At 52.3% G+C, this 14,661-nt stretch overlaps 1 protein-coding gene across 4 annotated transcripts in view; it reads right to left on the bottom strand.

Annotated features, from left to right (window-relative positions):
* The window catches only part of SUPT20H (SPT20 homolog, SAGA complex component), a 447,817-nt gene that overhangs the window by 289,180 nt on the left and 143,976 nt on the right, over positions 1 to 14,661 (bottom strand). The window lies entirely within an intron of this gene.

The raw sequence follows: 14,661 nt of genomic DNA, 5'->3' as shown, positions 1-14,661 counted from the left end.
ATTACTTCTAGGAGACCCAGGGGACTCGGGTGCAGTGTGTGCACTCTCACGCGAGATGCGGGACAAAGTCTATGGTAGCTAGAATTTGCAAAGTTAGTGTTCTCGGGCGAACCCGACCTGGTAGGGAGAAAACGAAAGTGGATCCTGACCCTTGGATAGTGAGGCTATGCTGGGGCACCGAAATGCCGAAGTTACCTAGCCCAGGGGCTGCAGCTGCATAGTGCTCAAAAGACGTCGGGAATCCTCGTTGCCGGACCAGGAGCCTGGAAGAAAGAAGTTGCTGGCAGGCGACCAGTGAAGAAAGTTCGGTGGATCCAAGCCTGGATCGATGGAAGATGACACCTGAAAGCAGAGGGGACCAAGTTCGAGACTACTAGCCAGTAGTCAGTGGGCACCAGGAGGGCACCGGATGGTAGCCACCTCGACTAGGTGAGTGGGTGACGCTGTGCTCGAAGATCTCACGGACCAGGAGGCGTTGTCGGCGACCAGGAAGGAGGAGCGAGCTGTCCCACGAAGATGGAAGCTGTCGGCGTCGCTGGACCCAGGATTGGGCAACAAAGCCTTGGCAAATTCAAGCCCACGCGGTGGACCTAAAATGGCGTCTGGAGTGGACCAGGAGGGTCCGGGGTGCCTCTCTTGAAGAAGGAAGCAAGGGCCAGTCTGGAGCAACCAGACCAGCAGAAGTGATGTCGTCGGGCGTCGTGAAGAAGGCCACAAGCCAGCCGGCTAGTAGCCACACAGCGCGGTGAGCACGCAAAAGCAGAAGGGCCCCACGCAGATCGTGGAGATGCTGGAGGGCTGATCTTCGGTGCTGGAGCTGCTCAGGGTTGGGGCTTCTCGGACCCCAAAGCACTCACCAGTGGAAGACTCGGTGGGCTTGTTACAAAGAAGTCGTGCAGTCTTGGCGATCGTCGGTCCCTCGAGGTCTCGTCGCACTCACGGTTCTCAGCTTTGCTGTAGAGGTGAGTAGAGGTCAGAGGTGCCAGGGAAGCCGGGTCTCGTCGAGCTGGGTCGTCGGATTCGTGATGAAGGACTTGCAGCAGACCGCAGTGTTCTTAGGATGGTGCCTGCGGATGCAGGGTGACTACTCCTTAGCCACAAGGGAGAATCTTGAAGAAGAAATCTTGATGTCCTTTCGTAGAAAGTCGTGTCTTGATTCCAAAGATGATCTAATTTGAACAGGGGGCCCGCTCCCATCTTTATACTAAAAAAGGGGGCTGACCCGGTGACTAGGTCCAGCCTATGGGTGGGACTAGGAGGGGGGTGGTTACACCCCTCTGCCATGCCGGACTTCCCCAGGCCAGGGGCTGGTGTGCCCCTGGAACTGGTTCAGACCGGCCTATGCGTAGTGAGCACCGGGGTGCCACTCAGCAGTCACCTTCCTGAAAAGCCCTGTCTACCCAGGATACACAAAACCATGTCTGGGACGGTGCTAGCACCGCCCCTGACAGGAAACCCTTTGTCCAGGCTCCCCTCGCTGGAAGGACTCCCAGCTACAGGGGGTCAGACTCGTGTCTGTGGTGGCAGCATCCATTTTGTGGAGCTGAGGCTTTAGTTAACTTTAACCGGGGTTCACAGTTACATACATGTCGTGTCCCTCTAGAAGGGTGGAATGCTAACCCCGTCGCCAGAATTGGCGAGGGGTTAGTATTCCAATTCGTATGACACCTTACTCGACATGTTTTGATAAAGCAATACCAAAGATAGCATTTAACCGCGAGGATTATAATGCACTTAAGAGTATATGGTATGCGATATCATGGAACAGCTATTAGGACTTGATTCCGCAAGCTGCAGACAGGCTCAGCTCATGCCAGAGCACCATCTCACACGATTCCAAGCACTCTGCCTTCAGGATTGTTAAGGCCTGCCATAGGAGTGACTGATAGGAATCTGTGTGTCCATTTTAGGGTTAGGTATAGGTATACTACACCTACAGCAAAGGCTGATTACACGACTTTGCCCCAGCTGTCATGCAGCCAGTTGTGTCAAATTTAGGAGGCCAGCCAGGGGTGGCATAATACATGCTGCAGCCCCTGGCAGCCCTGGGTACACCTATGCCCTGAGTGACAGGGTCTGATAAGGTGGCCCAGTACCAATTGGTAAATGCACCTAGGGTACATGTGGTAATTTAGAAAGAGAACAGCCAGGCTGTGGGTCTGATTGGCAGGCCCACAGCCAGAGAAAGTCGTAAACCAGTGAAACAAAAGCAAAAAATCTGGGTGATCATAGGATTGCAGACCCTACTCTCCTACACCCCCTCCATATGCCCCTTCCCAACCTTTAGCGCAGCACCCGCTGCCCCCAAGCACAGGCGAGAGTAGTACCAGGGCCTCGGTCCCCCTGGCCTCCGCGCCAGCCGAACCCCTTGTACTAGATACGGCACAAGCAACAATGTTCGATGACCCTGAGGCCCAAAAGACAGTTTCCACAAGAACGAACAGGTTAAGCAAAGATGAGCGAGCAGGGATTGAAAAGGTAGTAAGGACACTAGTAGAACGAAAGGAGAGTGAGGGACACATCATGGATATGTTCAACTCATATGCTGGGAGCCACAGACGGCACTTTGTTGTACGATTATGTTATCATGCCCTAAATGCGTATGAGGCCCGATACCGAGACAAAGGTCCTGAGAGCCTAACGACTCTGTATAGAAAGGTCGATATCGGGGATGAGGGTGAGTGTGATGTGACTGACCTCCTTGTGCGTACGCTTGAAGTTTTCCGCCACCTCACTGAACAAGGGTTGGAAGCTAAACCTACGACTTCTGTAGCGACCGAACCACGAGTAGAACAAGCTAGCACCATGATGCCAATAAGAGAGGCTGCTCCCTACTGGGTTCCCCCACGAGGTCAGGGAACACACGATGACGTCAACCACCAAGATGCAAGAGGGAGGGTAGTGTATAACTGGGTCTACCAACCATGGGATCGGTAAGATATTCTGACGTTCCGGAAATCTCTGCCCGATTTACGTAAAAACCCCACTGCCTTCTATACTGAACTAGGCACAGCCCTAGGTTCAACTATTATGACCCTAGCTGACATCGATTTGTTTTTCGGGTTATGTCTGCCAGCTGATGTGTGGAAGCAAATCCGGAAAGTCGACCACCTTGAGCTATTTGGACATACCTGGTCACAACTCGATGGCATAGATAGACAACGAGAGCCTGGACAGAAGCCTTTGAAATCCATTTTAGAACTCCCAGACAAGATTGTGCAGAAACTAAAAACCCTGATCCCAGAAAAGAAAGTAGACTGGTCGATAGTAACGGCCTGTCGTCAGAAACTCCAGGAAGACGTATCAGAATATTTCTCCCGGTTTGAAACGGTGTTCTCCGATTACAGTGGCCAGGACATGACCACTGCAAACAGACACCATCTGTTCGTCCAGAATTATGTCAAAGGTCTGTCGCAGGAGGTCTCTCAGAAACTGCAGGCCAGCGAGAGTAGTTGGGCGGCCACCAAACCCGCGGCTATCCTCCAGATGGCCCAATATTATGAACATCAGAAAAACGAAAATGATAGGGCGACTGAGAAGAAGAAAAAGGACTTGAAGGAGAGGGTGATTATTGCACAGCTGCAAGGGGTGACGATAGGACGAGAGCAGTACAAGGGAAATTACCAGACGAATGCCCCTAGGAATCCACCCCCTAAAGACCGTACTCCCGCACCGTATGTTGGACGTAACGACATTAGCGAGGACCAGTGTGCATTCTGCAAGGGATTCGGCCATTGGAAATCCCAGTGTCCGGTTCTGTTGGAGATGAACAAGAATAGGGACCCCAAAGACGTAGCGGGTGGACCGAGAAATAGAGGACAGCAACGAAGGTCCACGAATGATACGAATAACGACAGATCAGGCAGACCGAATACATTTGACCGTCCCCGACATAACCAGTACCAACAGTCTGACTGTGACGACACCCACAACTTCGCATAGGACTGCCTAGGGCAAGGGAGGGATCCAGTCGAGCTCTATGTTGACCAGCAAGGTCCTTATGTCACCGCTAAAGTCCTGGGTATATAGTCTCCATTTCTGGTAGACACTGGCGCGACACGTAGTGCGTTATCTAAACGACTGATTCCAAGGGCACCCTTGTCTGGGTCACTTGTAACATCGATAGGTTTCGATGGGACGCCATCCACTAACCCCTTGTCCTCACCTATCTCCTTTGACTTAGAAAATAACATCACTGACACAACGTTTTTGCTTTCTTCAAATACCCCTGACGCCATTATGGGACTTGACTTGCTGAAGCATTTCTGAGCCACTATTAGGTGTTCGCAAGATGGAGTTCGGGTCTTTCTGGACGACAACGCGGCTCTGCTCAGACTTTGTCCTTCCCGACGCATGTTTTCCATCACGGACGCTGACTCGTCCCTACTTGACACTCTGCCTCCGTACCTGTGGGCCAAAACTGACTCGGACGTAGGACGCATGATGATCGACCCAGTGCACATAACTGTTCGACAGGACGCAATACTCCCAAAACTTCCACAATATCGGATATCGCCCGAGGGTGAGAAGGCATTGGTAAAGATTATTCAGTCCCTGATAGACGCGGGAGTGGTAGAGGAAGTAGTTAGCAACGTTTGCAACAGCCCTATCCTACCCATCATAAAGAAGCAAGGAGAGGGAGATGAGAAAGCGTACCACTTCATCATCGACCTACAAGAGGTCAACAATTCCTCAAGCACCTCGCACTTTAAGGGCACGGTAGAGCGGACCTAGCGCTCACGTGACCCCCTTGCACCGGCTGCCATCGCCGCTGGCCACGCCCACCTCGAGGCCACGCCCCATTCCCGCCCTTCATAAGCGCTGATACGCTAGCGCTCTGTTGGGTTCACTCTCCTGAGGCGAAAAGCCGGGAGCAGAAGCGTTATTGAATTGTTTGCCTTTAAAACTTTACTTGCTTTTTAAAACTTTACTTACTATTCCTCAAGCACCTCGCACTTTAAGGGCACGGTAGAGCGGACCTAGCGCTCACGTGACCCCCTTGCACCGGCTGCCATCGCCGCTGGCCACGCCCACCTCGAGGCCACGCCCCCTTCCCGCCCTTGAGGCCTCCTATAACAATGTGCAACTTCAGAACGCGCAGCGGACGTGCGCAGCGGGCGCGCCGTTTGCGTGCCTAAGGCACGCCTAAGGCAAGCCCGTCTGCGCCCATCCGCGGCCGGACGGGGCCAGGGGCACGACTCCATGCCAAATTTACATCATACACTTCTGAGGAGCTTACCACCCTCCAAGGCCACTGGCCACTCTCAGAAACCGTCCGTAGGCACATCGCCTTATTAGGGCTTGTCCCTCCTTCTACTCCAACATCGCCGCCTTCCCGGTCGGCCTCTCCGCCACATTGCTTTTCCCCGCCTGATCCCCCCCCCCCCTACTCCGTCATTATCTGTTCTTTTACTCAACACCAGGTCAGCGGTGATGACGAGCTGTTTGTCCTACTCGACACTGAGAAGCCTGACTTACTGCTCTTGACCGAGACCTGGTTCTGTGATTCTTCCCTCCCCGTTCTCTTGGCTACCCTCCCCCCTTCCTACGTTGCCTTACGTGCCGATCGCCCGGCGGGCAGGGTTGGCGGTGGTGTGGCGTTAATCGCTCGGTCTGAATTGAACTTTCAAACCCTTCCCTCTCCCCCCATCCCCCTTACTGTGTTCCTTGTAGTCCGTTCCCTCTTCTTCTCCCCCCCTATTACTTGCCTTCTAATGTATCGCCCACCCAAGTCTTCGTCTCTGTTCCTACCGGCATTTCAAGACCTGCTGGCCAACTTGGTGGTCAACTACGCTTCGGTCTTGGTGCTAGGGGATTTTAACTACTGGCCCTCGGACCCCTTTGAGTGCACTGCTTCGAAAGAGTTCACAGAATCGCTTCTTTCTCTGAACTTTGTCCCGCACATAACTGTCCCCACTCATTCTCACGGTCACATACTTGACCAGGTTTGGTCCCTCAACCTTCCAGTCTCCTCGGTGACTGTATCTCCTTGTCCCTGGTCCGACCATGCCCTTATCTCTTTCTCCATCTCTCTCAACCCTGTGTCCAAAGCCCCACACGCCAAAAATACCTGGGCGCGGAATTGGAACAGAGTTGATCTTCCTTCCTTGTCCTCCCTGCTTCGGAACTCCACTCCAACCCTTTCTGGTCTCTCATCCGACTCTCAAGCCAACGCGATTAATACCTGGCTGGCTGGAGGTTGTGACTCAGTGGCTCCCCTGCGTCGCATTTCCACACGGCGACCCAAGGACTCCAACAGATGGTTCAACGACCACCTAAAAAAGCTGAAACTGACCGCCCGACAGGCAGAGAGGCAGTGGAGAAAAAATTACGGCCCCTCACTAAAAGCCCTCTATCTCACATCACTTGCCGAATACAAAACTGCAATCCTCTCCGCCAAAACCACCTACTTCTCAACAAAAATAATGTCAGCCGAAAACAAACCTAGGGAAATGTTCGGTATAGTAAAGGGCCTGGCCTACTCCGATAGAGCTTCACCCCAAATCCCTCCATTCCAGTCACTATGCGACCAACTCAACACTTACTTCTTGGATAAGATCGTTACCATCAAGGCCAACATCCCCCCCCCCCCTCGTCTGCCTTTGTTGATCCCTCCCCTCCCACTGTTCAATGTCATCTTACCTCCATTTCCCCCCTCACTGAGGCAATATTCCTGGAGATACTCCCCAAAGTAAAGTCGGGTTCTCCGGCAGACATCTGTCCGGCACGCATCCTGCAACCTTGCCCTGAACCCCCCATTACTTTCCTCAACAGCTCCCTTGCGCAGGGAGTAGTGACCCCTGCACTTAAATCAGCCACCATAGTGCCCATTTTAAAGAAGCCTGGCGCTGACCCGTCCATCTCAGCCAATTACCGCCCCATTTCCCTGCTGCCCTATTTGGGCAAGGTGCTGGAACGCCATGTCACCGCGGTACTCAGCGCCCATGTAGAGGTTAATTGGGGACTGGCCTCCCGCCAAGCCGGCTTCCGCCCCAGGCACTCGACTGAATCAGTTGTGGTCTCGGTCCTGGACAACCTCAGGAAGGGTATGGATAATAAACACCAGGCGCTGGTACTCCTCGATCTCTCCGCCGCCTTTGACACGGTGGACCATACCATCTTATTGTCCCGTGTCAAGGCGGCTGGAATTGAGGGTTCAGCCCTGATCTGGCTTTCCTCCTTCCTGAGGGACCGCACCCAGGCGGTCCGGCTAGGAGACTTTACGACCACCCCACTCCCTGTCACCTGTGGTGTTCCCCAGGGCTCTTCTCTTTCCCCCTTACTATTCAATCTCTATATCTTTCCTCTCATTTTCGCTCTTCAGCAGCTGTAGGTCACCGGGTACAATTATGCGGATGACCTCCAGCTCATCTTTGATCTATCCTCCTCTCCCCTCTCCGTCTCTAATTTCCAGTCCACTATGACATTCATCAGGGACTGGATGAACCACAACCATCTCAAATTGAACCCGGATAAAACCGAGTTGGTTCTCATCGGTGGTTCTTCCAGTCCCTGGAACTCTCTCTTCTGGCCCCCCATTCTTGGTCCCTCCCCCACTCCTTCAACCACGGTCAAAACACTGGGTGCTAAAATGAACAACCAGCTCACCCTCCATTCACAAATCAGCTCTGTAGTCTCCTCCTGCTTCCTCACCCTCCGAACCATCCGCACTTTCTCCCGTTTCTTTTCCCCCCAGGCACTTAAGTTGATCATGACCACACTGGTGATATCGCGGCTGGACTATGCCAATGCCCTTTACAACGGCATCCCAGCATACAGCCTGCGGAGGCTCCAGATGGTCCAGAACCAGGCGGCCCGGTTGGTCTATGGTCTCTCACGTTATCACTCCACACCCCTCCTCAGGGAGCTTCACTGGCTTCCTGTTAAGGAACGTTCCCTTTTCAAGACCGGCTGCATGGTCTTCCAGGCCCGTCAAGGCACTGCCCCCGCCTTCATTTCCTCGCTAATAAAAGAATACGTCCCCACCAGAGAGCTTCGGGCTTCTTCCAAGTCTCTCCTTCAAATCCCACGTTTCAAACGTAAAAAGTGGGGTGGAACCACCTTTTCTACCTTAGCTACCACTTTCTGGAACTCCCTCCCCGATCACCTTCGTTCTGCCACTCATTATCTTTCTTTTCGTAAAGATCTAAAAACGTTCCTTTTCAAACAGGCCTTCCCCGTGTAACTTCCCTTCTTCTCTACGACAGGTTTTATTTTGCCTCAGTTGCCGAACTCTCTACTAGCGCCAAGAAACCGTACGGTGCACGCTGCGCTCTATAAATGTTTTAAATTGTAAATTGTAAAGTAGTTGTACCTCAGTACCCCGTGGTATCAGACATCACCACTATTCTGACCCCGATTCCTTCCACTGCCACCACCTTCACTGTCATTGATCTAAAGAACGCTTTCTTCTCTATCCCCATCCACCCAGACAGCCGATACCTCTTTGGCTTCACCCTAAAAGCCCGCTCATATAGATTCTGTCGAGCACCCCAAGGCTACACTGAAAGCCCCAGCATCTACAGTCAGGCCCTCAAGAGACAACTGGACGCAGTCCAGTTACTAGATGGAGTGGTATTGATACAATACGTCGATGACATCCTTTTGGCGGCCGACACCACTCCACTTGCAGTCACAGCCACCATCCAACTCCTGCACTTCCTTGCGGAGAATGGCCACAAGGTCTCCAAAAAGAAGCTGCAATTCTGCCAACCCCAAGTCACTTACTTAGGCCACCTCTTGTCCAAAGACGGAAGGAAACTTACTCCCGACCGAATCCAAACCATTCTAGAGACCCCTGTCCCCAAGACCCAGAAACAAGTTCGCTCCCTACTAGGCCTCACTTCCTTCTGCCGACAGTGGTTACCGAATTTCAGCCTCATTGTGAAACGCTGCTTTCCCTGCTAGCTAAAGATGTCCCTTTCCCACTCCTTGGTCCCCTGAATGCCAATCCTCCTTCGTAGAACTAAGAAATGCCCTCTGCTCGGCCCCTGTTCTAGGAACCCCCGATAACATGAAGCCCTTCTCCCTCTACACTCACGAAAGGGAGGGATGTGCTTTGTCTGTCTTGACCCAGTCCATTGGCCCAAAGCAACGACCATGCGCTTACTTCTCTGCCACTCTTGACCCCGTAGTCAGAGCTTTGCCTGCCTGCCTTCGAGCTGTAGCTGCCGCTGCTATCTCTATCCGACAAAGTGAGGGGATCGTGCTCTCAAACTCCCTCACGGTGTTAGTACCCCATGCGGTTGACACCCTCCTAAACCAGACTAAGACGCAACACCTGACGAGTGCACGACTGACTGGATACGAATTGACTCTGCTTGCACCCCACATCACCCTGAAAAGATGCACCACACTGAACCCAGCGACTTTGTTACCCCTACCCGAGAACGATCCCAATGTGTCCCCTGTACATGACTGCGTGACCCTCACAGACGAACAGACTAGGAGTAGGGTCGACCTCAGAGACGCAGCTTTCCCTGACGGAGAGCTATGGGTGGACGGTTCTTGCATCAAACTCCCCGATGGCACCACCTCAGCTGCTTATGCAGTTACCACAGCCCGAACTGTAGTAGAGACAGCCCGCATCACACAACGATCTGCACAGGCAGCAGAACTGATTGCCCTCACACAAGCATGTATCCTGGCAGCAGGAACCACAGCAAACATTTACACCGACAGCCAGTACGCCTTCGGGGTGGTTCACCATTTTGGGCTCCTTTGGAAGGAGAGGGGATTCCTGACCACACACGGCACCCCATCTTACACGGAGATCTAGTCTCCGCCTTAACTGAAGCAGTCCTTCTTCCCAAACAACTCGCAGTAATAAAATGCCAAGCACACAAAAAGGTGACAGACATCATAGGACATGGAAACGCACTGGCCGACATCACTGCCCGAACCACAGCTGAGAATAGGACGACGACACGCATGTACGTGGCAAGGTCACAAGCAGAGAAATGGACAGACGCTAGGGAAACTATTAGGGACATCCAAATGGCCAGCTCACAACACGAATTGACTGAATGGGCACGGGTGGGACTGAAAGACGATGAAGGCTGCTGGCGAACAAAAGACACAAACAAATGGTTGCTACCCGATTCATACCTGATCCCCATACTGACCATGGCACACTTCCCTGCACACATAGGATCAGCCCCTATGACCGACCTTGTCTCCAAAGTTTGGCACAAAGACAAGATCGCAGACTCAGCCAGACGTCTGGTCCAACAAGGTCTGATATGCCTGCAACACAACCCTGGGAAAGGAACTGTAGTACCCCGGGGAGGGTTTGGGGTTCCCAATCATCCGTTTGAAGTCCTGCAGATGGACTACATCCAGAAAGAAAGATGCCAAGGCCTGAAGTATGTACTTGTTGTAGTGTGCGCATTTAGCAAGTGGGTGGAAGCCTATCCAACCTGTGACAACACTGCCATGGCCACTGCAAAGGTACTACTAAAGGAATTCTTCCCTCGTTACGGCCTTTGTCGAATTTTGTGGAGCGACAATGGCCCCCACTTCGTAGCCGAAGTTATCCAACTCATCTTGAAGGGGTTGGGTGTAAACCAAAAGTTCCACGCAGTCTTCCACCCCCAATCTGCTGGACTAGTTGAACGACATAACGCCACATTGAAACTCAAGTTAGCTAAGATAGTGGCTACCACAGGACTGAAATGGCCAGACGCTCTCCCATTGGCATTGCTATCAATGCGTTGCACCCCCACCAAACACCACTTGACACCTTACGAGGTCGTTTTCGGCCGGCCCATGAGCGTCTGGTCTGCACCAAAACCGACTTCCATTCATGACGTCCCGGACGTCCTAATATCTGATTACTTGTACCAATTGACTAAGACACTGTCTGTTATCCACCAACAGGTGCTGCATGCCATTCCTGATGCTTCCAGGGGTCCCGGGCACACCATCCAACCTGGGGATGTCGTGTTGATTCGAAACTTCCAGCGTGCGAAGAGTCTGGAGCCCCGGTGAACGGGCCCCTGGCAAGTCCTGATCACCACCCGAACAGCTCTTCGAGTGGAAGAAAAGCGGAATTGGGTGCATGCACACCACTGCAAGAAAATCACCTCGACTCTAACGACGACCGAAGACGTGGCTACCCAGGAAGAGCTCCTGAACAAAGACCGACCATCACTGAACTGCTATCCCGATACAGAGACACTTGAATTGGCAAAATTTCCAGATCCCATGGTGCCATCCAGAGAAGGGTATAACCTGCGACGAAAGGAGGGAGCTTCGGCTAAGCAGACCACTGACTAAGTCGTAATTCTCAGAGCGGTGGCCTAACACTACTAAGGCTGTCAGGAGAGAAGCCAGACGAAGTTTGTGGTTCTGCCCGCTACCGAGCCCCCTTGAAGATGATGGAAGCGCCCGATAAGAAGATGATGGAAGCACTCGACACAAAGATGATGGAAGCAACCTGACATCCGAAGATTCGCTACAGAAACCCAAAGACTGACAAAATCCACAGTTCAAAGATTATTGCACTTTTTATCGCCCTCCTCTTTTGCCTCCTCCTCATGACCACCCTCTGGATTGTGGAAAAGAGCGCACCAGCTTATGAGACATTCCCGACCACTGCACAGCCTACCACAATGAAAGAACATTATCTGATTTCTCTTTCACCCCAACTCCGAGAAAGGCGTAAGGAGTTTTGGAACAACTCCTTCGTGCAACTGCTGCACCAACACAATCTTGCTACCAGTGCCACCAACTGCTGGATCTGTGGGTTGCTACCCTACGCCACTGGACATTCTATACCCTTCATCCCTTCACCCTTGTCAGTTCACGGCTCCTGCCTTGCTTGGCTGATCCTCTTGCAAGAAAGCTATAGGGATAATGCCACCTCCAGCAGAACTATGACACATTTCTTTCATGAGGTCTGGCAGAACAAAACGAAGAAAACTGCTGCACACTTCTGCCCACAGACATCCAACGATTCTATCCACATGGACATCCCCGTCAAAGAACGGATTGAAATGCAGGTGTTTAACAATCCGACCAGACCCACCTTCTCCTACCTCCAGAAACGAACAGCTGCCACCCTGACTGTGGCCCTATCCGTCATCAACGTCACAGGCCTTATGTGCATCGAAGGGCTTGGGACACAGCTGGTAGGCCACAGCGCCTGCCGCATCACCAGAACTTTGGACTCCACTGATCCACCCTCTTTTGTCTCTTCTCCGAACATGTACTTTGTTTGTGGTACAAAGGCTTACACCTGGCTCCCCAAAGGCTGGGTGGCACCTGTTATATCACCTTCATCCTTCCTCCGACCTATGTGGCTCCAGCGAATCATCACAGACAAAAACGAGCCAAGGACATTGAGCAAGCCGATGCAATGAAGGGACTTGTTCCACTCTGGGGCCCGATGGCGAACAGCTGTGCCATCCGACATTTGACCCAGGCAGTCGAAACAACGATGAACGTTACAGCTGGCATCCTTGCGAACAATACAGCCGAGCTTCAAGCTGTCCGCCTGGTGGCTCTCCAGAACCACCTTGTTCTAGAAGTGGTTCTAGCGGATCGTGGAGGAGCATGCCGTATCATTGGGTCCAGCTGCTGCACCTATATACCGGACAATTCACCCTCAGTGTACAAAGCCATCGAACATCTCCACAGACTTTCCTCAGAAGTTCACCAGGAACAAGAAGAATGGTCGCTTGGTGGTTGGTTCTGGAGTACTGTAAAGAACTAGGGGTGGAGGTTATTTACAATTATACTGATACCTGTTGTTGTGATATGTGGGTTCTGCCTAGGAATCCAATTCCTGCCACCTCTGTGTTCACTATGTGCAAATTGTATCTGCCCTAAGACTCTGGACTTCGAAAAAGAACGCATGAGAGCATTGTACGATGTCGAGGTTAGGAACTTGAAGAAGATAGATATCGATTAAACAAGCTGGCTAGATATGTTGAAAAGGGAGGACTGTTAAAATCTAGTTTGCGACATCAACATTATCGGCGCCATCTTGTCCCATTCTAGGCTCATCCGTGCGCGTAAGCGGCAGCCATTTTGAATGCCATGGCCTCTCTGCCCACTGCCGATAGCCAGCGCGTCTCTCTCTCTCTCTCTCTCTCCCTCCTAACCTCGCAAACATCCCCCGCACGCTGACAGCCCCCGCTCTCACATGCTCGGGCCATAAAACCCCTCTACAGCGCAACCCTGCCTCGGAACCCCATCCTGTTCCCAGCTCAACACCTCCCTCCATCCCTTTCATGATCCTGTTTCCCTTTGATAAAACCCCCTTTCCTCTGTGCCCGATTGTCCTGCTCGTTCCCAGGCCGCCACCTGGCCCTGCGGATGCTGTTTATTGCCCCCATACAGTAGGAAGCTTCCCCCATTAAAGGATCCACAACTGATCAAAGCCCCCACCCCATGAGATCCGATCGACCACATGCATTCCGGGAATCGGCGGAATGCCCAGCTACGTGACAATCATCACCTGTTGTGACCGGGGTGGGGACTCCTACTGTAAATGTGTGTGGGAACGGGCTTGGAGCAGGGATTCCGAGGATGTCTTTCCGTACATCAAAGTATTGACAAAGATGTGTTTCATGCAATAAAGCCATAAACCTGTGTATAAGAGGCCAGGCCTCAGAGATGCGGTTAGAGCACCTCTAGAAGATACCCTGTTGTCCGAGTTGACGTGTTCTGCTCCGTCGGAATAAAACTTCTGTTTCCAGCCTTCAAGTCTCCAGCGCCTGCCTCTTTGTTTGTAAGATTCGAGTGGTATGAGAGGCGGTTAGCGCCGGGCAATACTTAAAAAGGTTCTCGATCAACATCGGCCATACCTTTTTCCACAGGCATAGGTATCCCAGAGGCCTACCAGGGGCTGAAGCATGTATTATGCCACCCCTGGAAAGCCTTCCAAAATGGCACCACAGGTCTGCTACTGCAGCCTGGGTAAGGTGGTCCATGCACCCCTTACTAAGATATAGGTTACTTATATCTACCTTAAATCACTGACACATATAAACCTATAAGTCAGTCCTATGGCAGGCCTTATCAATCCTGAAGGCAGAGTGCTTGGTTCTGTGTGAGAGGGTGCCCATGCAGGAGCGGGACCGCTCTGCAGCTTGCAGAATCTATTCTCTGAGGTTATGTGATGCAACCAGACCATATACTCTTAAGTGCATTATAACCTCGCTGTAAATGTTAACTTTGGAATGGCTGCATGGAAACATGTCTTTGGAATCCTACCCCTCCCCTCCCGCCAGTCCTGGCGGCGGGGGTAGAATTCCACCCTTCTAGAGAGAGAAGACATGTACATACTTACTTAACTGGTAATAGTTTAAAAGAGCCCTGGCATCACAAAATGGATGCCCCAGACACGGGTCTGACCTCCTGCTGCTGGACGAAACTCCGGCAGGGGATGCCTGGACAATAGGTTTCCTGTCTCAGGGAGGTGGAACCACCTCCCAGACAGGCTTTAGTGTATTGGGGCTGGGTGGGTGCATTCATAGAATGCTTTTCAGACAGTGCTGGGGGCACACTTGGTATCCCTGTGCATACCCCAGTTCAAACCGGTTGCAGGGGCACTCAGACCCTGCACAGGTGCGGAACAGGACAAAGGGAAAGGGGTGTAACCACTCCCTCCCTGGGTCCTCCCGTAGGTGGGACCCTAGAGTAAGTCCAACCTCT

The sequence above is a fragment of the Lissotriton vulgaris genome, chromosome 8 (assembly GCF_964263255.1).
Source record: "Lissotriton vulgaris chromosome 8, aLisVul1.2, whole genome shotgun sequence".
In the NCBI taxonomy this organism is placed as follows: domain Eukaryota; kingdom Metazoa; phylum Chordata; class Amphibia; order Caudata; family Salamandridae; genus Lissotriton; species Lissotriton vulgaris.
The sequence above is the reverse complement of the archived record's forward strand: the minus strand, read 5'-3'. Positions and strand labels throughout refer to the sequence as shown.